This window comes from Bidens hawaiensis, unplaced genomic scaffold (assembly GCF_021521415.1).
Source record: "Bidens hawaiensis isolate Kalapana, Puna unplaced genomic scaffold, B.hawaiensis_p1.1 tig00062613_1, whole genome shotgun sequence".
NCBI classification, from domain to species: Eukaryota; Viridiplantae; Streptophyta; class Magnoliopsida; order Asterales; family Asteraceae; genus Bidens; species Bidens hawaiensis.
The window spans coordinates 15,861-27,350 of NW_027501246.1; positions in this window are offsets into that span (position 1 = coordinate 15,861).

The following is an 11,490-nucleotide window of genomic DNA, read 5'->3' on the forward strand; positions in this document are numbered from 1 at the left end:
TAAACGAGTTTGTTAATGGTCCATGATTCATAAAGCAGATACCAGAATAAGACGGGAAGAATTTGTCAAAACAATATATGAAAAATCTCATTGATTTATGATATCTGTTAAAAAAACACGATAAATTGTTGATCCAACACTACTATCGAGAGCGGTTACACTTTCGAAGTTAATATTATAACCTAGTCAATAACAAGAAAAAATATTAAAAACTTTATTTAAAAGAAGAGGAAATTCAAGAAAGGGCAAATGTTGAGCAACAATTCAACAAACCACTACTAGATATCTAATGAGCAAACATGGTTTGACATTAGCATCAACAACCACCATTTTGATACCAATCAAGACATTTACTTCCATACAATCAAAACTAAATTTTCAACTGTAATCATAAAAGAACAGTCACTGGGTGCATAATTTTTAATATAAGATACCAATATAAATTTATTTAATATTAACAGCTACACTAATAAACATGAGGTCACTGTACATAGCATAGTAGGAAACTACCGGTGGATCTAAAAAAAACTAGAAATAAGTAATAACAAAGTAAGTCAATCAATAATCTTTTAATAATAATAATAACTATTGCAAAGAATAACTCCGACCCTCGTAAATTCAAACTTGGCAGTGTTGTGTCGGTGGAAACTAATTACACATTGACTATCCCTTGACATTGACTATCCCTAGATTGTACTAAAGATAAGATTTAAAATATGATTTCCGCCATATTTTTCAGATAAGATTATAGTATCATACCATGCTTTTCAACTATGGATAATTGTTGCAAGGGAGCCACTTTATAACTTTGTATCACACCAATCAGGCAATCACCACATAGCCATAAGGCAACCATGGTTTGACAGTATATAGTATCAACCACTAAGATATTTATGTTAATTATCATTACTAGCATTTTCTTCCCTAGCATCAACTTATTTTGACCATAACCATCATCGAACAATAATTGCTTACATTATTTTAGACGTGAGATATCAACATAAATTTAGAAATTTTTTTATGAAAGAGTGTTGATGAATAAATATTTATCAAAATAATATTCATTGAAAAATGTATATCAAACTGGTGTTATCGACAAACCTTTTGTTTTCTTGCTCCTAATCTTATTTTGGTAAAACTAAGATAAATCCATGTCTTTCTTCTTTTAATTTTAAATAATAAACTTATAAAATAAAAAAAAATTTATTTATACAATTATACGATTGTCGTCCTTTTCATTTTTAATTTCTTGGTGGTCTTTTATATTTCATTACTAGCTTTTGGACCCGTATATTACACTAGATTTATTAAATAATAAAAATAAAAAGGGTACATTTCTTTGAAAGAAATTAACAAAATTAAAGGTAAGAAAAAAAAATAAAATATATACTATAAAAAATAAGAAGTCTATAATCTCAATTGAAAGTGCCAAATATAACAGTTTAGATTACATCGAAACAGAAGGCAAGCGGGCAATAAGCTGCGCCGCTACCCTTTTTTGAATTACAAAACCCAATCTTTTGACTTATTACTCAAATTTAGAAATTAGAAGTTTGCTAAAATTGCTAAAATTTGCAATAATATACAAAATTTGCAAATTTTACAATAATATACAAAATTTGTTAAAATTGTTTTGACTTATTACCCATGGATAATTATAATGAGACGAGATATTAGAAAATTAGAAGGGAAATTATAACTCATTTGTTAAAATTGTTTTAACCAATGGCCCTAGGGATGGCAATGGGTCGGGTTTAGGTATTCCCAAACCCATAACCGGTTATAAAAGTCCATCCAAAACCGTCCCAAACCCGTCGGGTTTTAATCGGGTAATTACTCGTCGGGTTTCGGGTTTTCCCATCGGGTTTCGGGTTTCCTATCAGGTTTTGACAAAATACCTGTTGGCTATACCCGGCTCAAAACCCGTCGGGTTTCTACTGCGGTTTTAACAAAATATAACTAATCGATTACAAAGATGGTTACCATGTAGGTAAAATATCTTAAATAATTGACATAAACAAGTTTTGACAAATAATATATTTGGAATATAGTATATATAATATAATAAGCTATATTGGGTACATCGGTTATATAACCGGATAAATGGGTCTATGTTATCGGGTAATCGGGTCGGGTAATCGGGTATATTAGAAATCCCGAACCTATCCTAAACCCGCGAAAAATTTCAAAATAATTCCAAACCCGTCCCAAACCCTAACGGGTCGGGTATTACCCGCCCAATTTATGTCGGATTTCGGGTTTTCCCATCGGGTTCGGGTTTCATTGTCATCCCTAAATGGCCCATGGATATGTAGGATAAAGAAGATGATAAATTAGAGAATTATAAAGGAAATTATAACCCTTTTGCCAAAATTATTTAGACTCATGACCCATGGATAGATATGATAAATGAGATGAAAAATTAGAAAGAAAATTATGACCCATTTAACAAAATGGTTTTGCCCATAACCCATAAATAGATAGAATGAATAAGAAGAAAGATTAGATCAAGAATGAATGTGAGATTGCCACATCATCCTCATTATTTTTTTTTATTAGTAAAGTTAGATTTGATGAAAGTATTAGCTTTCTGTTTATTAGTTTTAAATAACTAGCATTTTAAAAATGGAAGTTTCAACATTTGAACTTTCTTTTAACAGGCAGCTAAGTACGTTTAAACTTCGAGTTGACATAAAAAAATTTTAAAATAAAACCTGTACCTTTAATAATATAAAATCTATTTAAAAAAAATAACTTCAATAGTGTAGGTCCCCAAAATGAATCTCAAAACATGTTCTTGAATCAATCTCAATTGTATACAAGTAGAAATCACCTACAACTAACCAAGATCTCGGATCTTGTTAAGTGGTTGAGTTATTTCCCAAGAATAAAAACTTAAGAAGATAAGAGAGAGAGAGATATGGAGGGTTGGTGGGAGTGGGTTTTTGCAACGGTTGTTGTATGCATGTGCATACCTCCACTATCTATGGTGGAGTGTATGCCATGCATCATTCTATTATTACGTTCCATTGGGCTTTTGATTACATGGTCTCGGGCTCAAAAATACATAAACAAAGAAGTGAAAGTTAACGACATACAACCGATGACAAAACAAAATAATACAAAAGGCTTTTTTACATAATTAGGCTCCATAATCTCCCTCTAGTCTTTAGTATTATATGCAGCTCCCGTCTCTAATCAATCTCGTACTCAAAGGTGTCGGGTGATCGATTAGTTGATTTTCAACAACGTAGTGAAAAAACTTGTTAAACTTCTCAACTATTTGATCGGTGTTTGGCCAACCTGGATCTTCAAGAGTGCACAAAGGAGACTTATATAGCTTCATAATATCTGCCTCATCAAACCCCATTAGCTCATGCTCATAGAAGAAACGAATTGGGTGCATCTGCTTGCAGTGACTACTGCCTCGCCCGTCTCACCATCGAAGTCCCAACAAATGAAGTCTGAAAGCGTGTTGGGCGTAAAAGGTTCTCCATGATAAACTTTGCGCCCTTCTTTTGGCATTTCGTTCCTCCAGGCCTTCCTTCTCTTCCCTGTTGCTGGATCAATCTCTATTAAATGTTTGTAGGTCCTTCCCATATTGAGCTTGAAATTTGGGAAGTCATCCTTTGCTTATTTTTGCACAAATCTCTTGAACCATCCCTCCAACCCCTTTTCACCAATATAATCACATGCTGCCCTTACAAAGTAGTTCATGTCGAGATGGGGCAGCGAATGCATTTCAGTGTAATGCATGGTGGCGAGGTCTCCATTTTGGTGCCGAATAGCCTAACTTTCACTGTCGGCGTGCCATTTGCATTACAAGATGAGTGATTCATCATGATACAGATAATTCCTGCATCAGACACTGGCACGTTTATTAACACAATGCCACTTTCTCTTTCTAAGCTTAGGAACTTAGGCAACATCAGCAGTAGCAGTAGCAACAGAAACAACATTTACGGCAACAGATGAGACTGGATCATCATTAGCAGTAACAGGATCACTGACGTCTGTATCAAGCAAATAATTGAGGTAGTCAACCTCATAATCTGAATCCAATCCTGTGTCTTTACCCTGCGATTCAGTACCTGCAATGACATTAGGACTAAAAATAGCAATAAATTAGCGGTTCCGGCTTCATTTTCAATGATCAGGTAGCTCTTCAACAATTCTGTATCGTAAGACATCTTTATAAATGTACCAAAAAAACACCAGGTCAAACAGTCTTGAAATCGGTAGAAATCATAGAAAATTCTAAGTATGAGAATCGCAATCTCATGTAAACAGTAATGTGAATGCAATTGGCATAAGGATTGCGAATGCGATTCTGGTGGAAATGCGATTCTGGGAGTGAACAGTAATGCGATGCGATTGGGGTCCAGATGTGATTGCAATTTGGAAGCAAATGCGATTGCAATTCTAAATACCAATGCGGTTGCGATCAGATGTGCAATTGCGATTTTGGAAATAAATGCGATTGCGAGTGAAATACAAATGCGATTGCGATTTGTATTTCAAATGCGATTGTTATTTGTTCCCAAATGTGATTATGATTATGCACCTGATGAAATCAAACTCGCAAAACACATTGTTTTTGTACGAATCTTCAACCAAACACTCTTATTGTCAATTTTTAAGCTTAACCTGAATAACCGGTAGTAAACTAAACACACTTCAAACGCCAAAACAAGACCAAAATCCAAGGTTGTAACCCAATAATCTCACCTAGTAGAGCTGAAAGCTCTGATACTAATTGTAAGCCCCTAGAATGGATCTCACAACGTGTTCTTGAATTAATCTCGGTTGTAGGTGAGTGGAAATCACCTACAACTAACCAAGATCTCGAATCTTATTAAGTCTTTGAGTTATTTGCCAAGAATGGAAACTTAAGAAGATCAAGGTTGCAAAAGTCGCTAGGTGGACCCTAGGCGGCTGACTAGGGAGTTGGGTGTACTCGGAGTATTCGGGGAGTACTCGGAGAGTACCAGAACATGGTAAATATAAAGAAAATTAATTTTGAATATTATATATATGTCAAACATCATAAGTTTTCTAATATTTATAACAAAATAGGTGAATATCAATATAAATCACAGAAATACATTTTAAAATAATAAATAATTCTGAAAATTGTTAATCATTAATTAAAAAAAATGACATCTGCTCTTTAATATTATAGGAATACAAATAATGTTTTATTTTTTTTAGGTCAAAATCGGCCCAAGTTCACTGATTAGATGAGATTTTGACTGAGGTTGGCCACATTTGATCGATTCTTAGTAACTAGGCGGACTTAAATAAACTCGCCTCGGCGACATACCTTGTAGCGAGTACTCAGCCTTGTAAACCTACTTTTACAACATTGAAGAAGATAAGGTAAAGAGAGTTGGGTTGTATTCATGGACATGCCTAGAGGTGGACAACAAAACCGGTTCCTGGAACCGGTTCGGCGGAACCGAACCGGAACCGAACCGGTTCCTACCCGTTTTTCGTAGGAACCGGTTCGGTTCCGTTTCAACCCGACGATCCGGGACCGGTTTGACATGTTTGGAGGTGGACCGGGTAGGAACCGGAACCGAACCGGAACCGGTTCTGGAACCGGTTCGACCGGAACTGGTTCGGAACCGGTTATAGCCGTTGGAGTGGTTCTAGCCGTTGGGAAACGGTTTTATGGCCGTTTTTTGACCGTTGGGGTCAAAAATGGCCGTTTTTTGGCTCCCCAAACACCCCACTACTAGTATAAATAGGTATTTAGTGTAATGGGTTCATCACAACACTCAAAACGCAAACCCGAACGCAAAAAAATACAAAAAAACGCTATTACAACGTTCTGAGTTCTCTAATATCTTGTTTTCTCTTCTTCTATATTCATATTTGTTGTTATGGCTGCCTCACAATCATCGGTTGGTCAAGGTTCCACCGCCGGACCAAGTTTCGTTCGTATTGTACCTCATAATCGTAATCAAGAGATTTGGTGCAATTGGGATTTGGTTGAATTGAGTGACCATTCATTGAAGGCTCGGTGCAAGTTTTGTGGGATTTATTTAAACCCACTTTCGAATTCAAATTTGAAGAAACACATCGAAAGACCGTATTGCAGGGCGTTGAAACAGAACGTCGAGTCGCAACAAACGCAAATGGATAGTGAAGGCGGAATATTTACATACCAAATTGATCGAGTTCAAGATCGTATGGCGAAGTTTGTGATTCAAGAAGCTTTTCCGTTTAGCCACTTCGACAACCCTTGCTTAACCGCCATGATTCGAGATACGCTTCAACCACAATACACTCACGTAAGTCGTCATACTCTTAAACGTTATTGTTTAAAATTGTGGAAGAAGGCCAAAGAGGTACTAATTGCATATTTTGAAAATATAAATACGGGAATAAACTTAACTACTGATGTTTGGTCGGCTCCACATGGTCTACCCGAATCTTATCTTTGTGTCACCGCTCATTGGGTAGACCCGTCATCGTGGGAAATGATGAAACGCACCATTGCTTTCGAACTCTTTGAGTATCCACATACGGGAGATAATTTGTTTGAAATTTTAGATTATGTTATAAAAACTTATAAACTAGAAAATAAAATATTTTCAATTGCATTTGATAACGCGTCGAATAATACATCGGCGGTTGATAAATTAAAATTAAAATATACGCCGATTTGCAATGGTGTATTTTTTCACTCAAGGTGTGTTGCACATATCATTAATTTAATCGTGCAAGACGGACTTGCTTCGGATGAGGTTACATCGGTTATAAACGATTTTAGAGTAATGCTACATGAAGTTTTTAAGAAAAGTAAAAAAAGACAAATGGATTATAGAAAATTTTGTAAAGATACGGGAAGAAAAGCTTTGGGAGCTAATTGGGATGTACCTCATCGATGGAATTCCACTTGCATAATGTTTCAAAGTGCTTTGAAACAAAGAGACACTTTACAAATGTTTCATTCTAGTCTTGCCGAGAATGATTTGGCAATCCCCTTTTCAAATGAGAAATGGGAAATTATCAATGACTTATCGACTTTTCTTGAAGTTTTTAAAACATCAACTACGAAACTATCGGGAACGTATTATCCGACAAGTCCCTAGGTTCTTTCGGAGTTATTTTTAATCGTTAACAATCTTAAAGAATTTGAAAATAAAAGTCCAATGTTTTCAAACATCATATTACCAATGAAGTTTAAATTAAAAAAATACTTTCTTGAATTGCCACCGATTTTTACTTGCGCCGCCGCTTTAAACTCAATGTTAAATGTTACGGGGGTTGAATGTGTGATAGACGAAATTTTTTCAGCCTTAGATATGCATGAAGTTGACCCAAACTTTTCAACAGAGGCACAAAATGATTTTAACTTGAATTTTAAATTTATGTATGACTTTTATATAAATAAATATGGGTCAAACATACACATGCCTACGCCGGGGGGGTCTTCATCAAGTTCAAGTGCTCCTAGAGTACGAGACCCCATGATTAGCCTTATGAACACCGTTCGCAACGTAACGGCTAAAAAACAAAGGGGTAACACCCCTTCAAGCGAACTAGGAAGGTATAGTGCATATGATTTCTCTACCGGTTTATCCGAAGAGGAATATGGCACTTTTGATGTTTTGGCTTGGTGGAAGGTAAAGGAAACCGAGTTTCCGATTCTTGCCACCATGGCCCGTGATTTACTAACCGCCCAAGCTTCTACGGTAACTTCGGAATCTGCTTTTTCTCTTAGCGGCAGGGTAATATCGGTGAGAAGAACAAGACTGAATTCGGAGTCGGTGGAGATGTGCATTTGCTTGAAGGATCACTTGGACTCAATCGATCGGGTTCAACACGTAACCACTCTGGAAGACGAAACACCACTTGATGTTCGAGTGCACGACGAACAAGAAGGCGTTTCTACAAGTAATTCTGATGAATAAGTCGCCACTCAATAATTACGACGAACAAGAAGGCTTTTATAGAAATAATATGTCACAAAATATAAGTTTAATGTTTTGTTAGTTTGTTTTTGAATATTTTAAAACATGTAACCTTTTTTTTGAACTTCTTAAAGTAAATAAAATGAATTTTATGTTAATTGTTTTTTTTATTTAACATGTTATACAAATACGAATCGTATAACACCGCTCTTGATTATAATTCAGCATTTGACTTGCGTAAGCCAAAAGACTATAATACATAGCAAACTCAATAAATGTAACACGATACAAAAGTAGCATGAGCCTCTTCAGAAATCAGAAGAACACAAATCATCACCTACACAAGCAGCGGAAACGAAAAACGAAAAAAAAAAATATTTTACACTGTAACCGGTTGGAACCGGTTACAGTGTAAGAACCGGTTTAGGAACCGGTCAGAACCGGTTCCACCGGTTCCGGGTCCGAGGGTTGGGGAACCGGTTCGGTTCCCTAACCAGTTCGACCATGGAACCGGTTTAAACAGTGATGTTGACTAATGGAACCGGTTCTGAACCGGTTCCGGTTCCTTTGACCAACCCGATTTGATCACCTATAGACATGCCTCCATTATATATGCCATGCATCATTATATTATTACGGTCCAGTGGGCTTTTGATTGCCTGGCCTTTGGCCCAAACACACATAAACTAAAAAGCGAAAGCTAACGACATACAACCCATAACAAAACAAAATAACACAAATAACTTTATCGCATAATCAGGCCCTACATATAGTTTTTATAAAATAAACCTATTCTAAAAAAGATAGGAACATCGTCTGATGTTTTAATATTTTGGAAAACATGTTTTATCTTTAAGAAAAAAAAGCACATTAATTTGTGTTTTTAAAGTTTATATTTTTAACAAAAAAAAGTTTTTTATTATCAAAATTGGTTTATTTTTTAAAGTTTTGTAATAAAGCATTTCATTCAAGAGTTAAATAACCTTTATTTTTATTAAAACCTATATTTATAAAAGGAAACTATTTTTAATATTTTAAAGATTTATAAAAAAATAAATAGTTGATTTTGAAAAAAGTAAGCAAACGTGTATTTTAATATTCAAAAAGCAAATCATGAGTTGTTTTTATGTTGTAAAATATTTACATTCGAATAGCATTTTTTCTAGTTCATCGGTTCCACTAAAACAAGATATTTAATTATTTTAATAGGTTATTTTAAAAAGCATGTAGTTTTGATTTAAAAAACACAAAGAAGCTATTACTCAAAATAATATTGTTTCTGGATAAGAGTTAAGGCTTCAATTTAAAAAAATTGTTCTTGAAAACTTTAATAAATAAAAATTATAACTTTTATGAAAAGAGTTGAGTTTGTTAAACTTGTCATATGTGAATCAAGAACATCAAACATGATCTTGCATAAAACGTTTATGCGACTCTTTTTATTAATAAAAAACAAGAATGAAAATTACTACTACGAACTAAAAATAAAACTTTTGTTGAGTTTATATAACACATATAATCAAACTAGAGTTATTCAACTTGGTCTCTGAACTTTGAATCTCTACCAAACCGTCACTTGAGATCTTCTATATCACTCTCATATTTTTCGTATTAACCATTCGGGTCCTTCAAGTTGGTACTGCACTAAGTTTTACACTCCCTCTCAATACCTATTTTCATTGTTCCTCCATGATCATTCACACCTTTTAACACGCGCCCCTCTTTGAGTTTGATTCTTGGATTTGACTTCATAACACTACCTGCGGGTTTCTTCTTCCCGGTTACAATTGTTCTCGTTTCGAGGTTACCACTGTTTAGAACTACATTGCTTAAGGCCATCATAACATGTCGGACACGACACGATAAGACACAACACGATAAAACACGATGACCTGTTACGCTAAACACGAGCACGGTACGATAACTAATTGTGCCATTTTTTCCAAACACGAACACGAACCTGTTTAGCAGCAGGTTAACCTGTTAAGAGATCTGTTTAAAGACACAATGAACAATACGTGTGCAACGAAACCAAAAATTTCAAAACGAGCATAAAAGTCTCAACTAATAGATAATCAATAACATATTTGAAACAAAAAACCACAAATCTTTAACATACTTGAAACAAAAGATGACAAATCCATATCATACTTGAGACAAAAAACCTTAAAAGCAAATTACAACATCCATAAAAAATATAATATTGGGTTCTAACAGGCATTAGTGAAATGTCGTTTGTAAGTATGACTTTAGGTTTAAGACTTTAGGAATGTGTGTGCGTGTGTTAAAATAAAAATCTACACAGGTTACTAGCAGGTTAACAGGTCTTTAACCTGTTAGGACACAAATATAAACATGTCGACCTGTTTAAGACACGAAACCTGTTAAGCTCAAACTCAAACCTTCTAAAATCCGTGTCGTGTAGTATCTTGTCATGTTGTGTTAACAGGTTCATGCCATAAATTGACAGCCCTAACATTGCTCGATTTAAGATGGAAAACAACTTTCACTTTCTCAACCTCATGACCAACTATAGTGGATGGTCTCGTATAATCTTATGTAAAAATATAATCTCCAAATATATATGTCTTAGAGCATTCTCATCTGATCCCTCAAAATTTTGTGAGGGGAGTTTGTAAATTATAAGATGGAGTTTTGAGTGTAAATTATAGGGTGGTGAGAGAAAAGGTAGTGATTTTTTGTAAATTTGGGGAAAAGGTAGTGATTTTTTGTAAATTATAGGGTGGAGAGAAAAAACTGTTTTGATTAAAGTACAAAAAAATATTATTTAATTAAACAGAAGAGAGAAATATAGTGTTTTTTAGTGTAATTATAAAGATGGGGATAGAGGATCGTTTGAGAATGCTCTTAATCAACAACTTTTTTTTTGGTCAAGAAAAACCAACTCAAAAAATATATAAAAATTAAATTATTGTCCTCTACGCCGCAATTAATTCTCTCTCTCTCTCTTTTTATCAATAATAATTAATAAAATTGTGAGAAGATAAAAGAAAAATTGTAAGAGTATTCACATTCAGTTCCCTACCATATATCCATTCCCTACCATATATATATATATATATAAGGGAGATTTCAAATGAGAACTCCTTTGAGTTTTTAGAACTCAATGTAACGAATTTTTTTTTACACATGCGTAATATTTACACAAAAAAAATTACACATGTGTAAAAATTATTTACGCACCGAGTCGACTTTTTATAAATGTGTAACGGACGTAAAAGTTAGTATAACCAATTACATTTTTATTCCCTCTTATACTTTGACTTTTTTGCCAGATTTAATCTCAACCACATATTCCAATCTATTTAATTAAATGTGGGCCTAGAATAGAGTTCTTAAGTTCTTACAACTCAACATGGTTCTCAATATATATATATAGGCTAAGTATAAAATTAAAACTCATTTGAGTTGTGAAAACTCTAGAAACTCATTCTCAACCACATGTTTTTAATTAATGTTTAAATCTTGTGGTACACAGTTAAAGTGAATAAAAAATGTAAATATAAATATAACTTTTTCTCTCTCCTGAAAACATATATAAAAATTA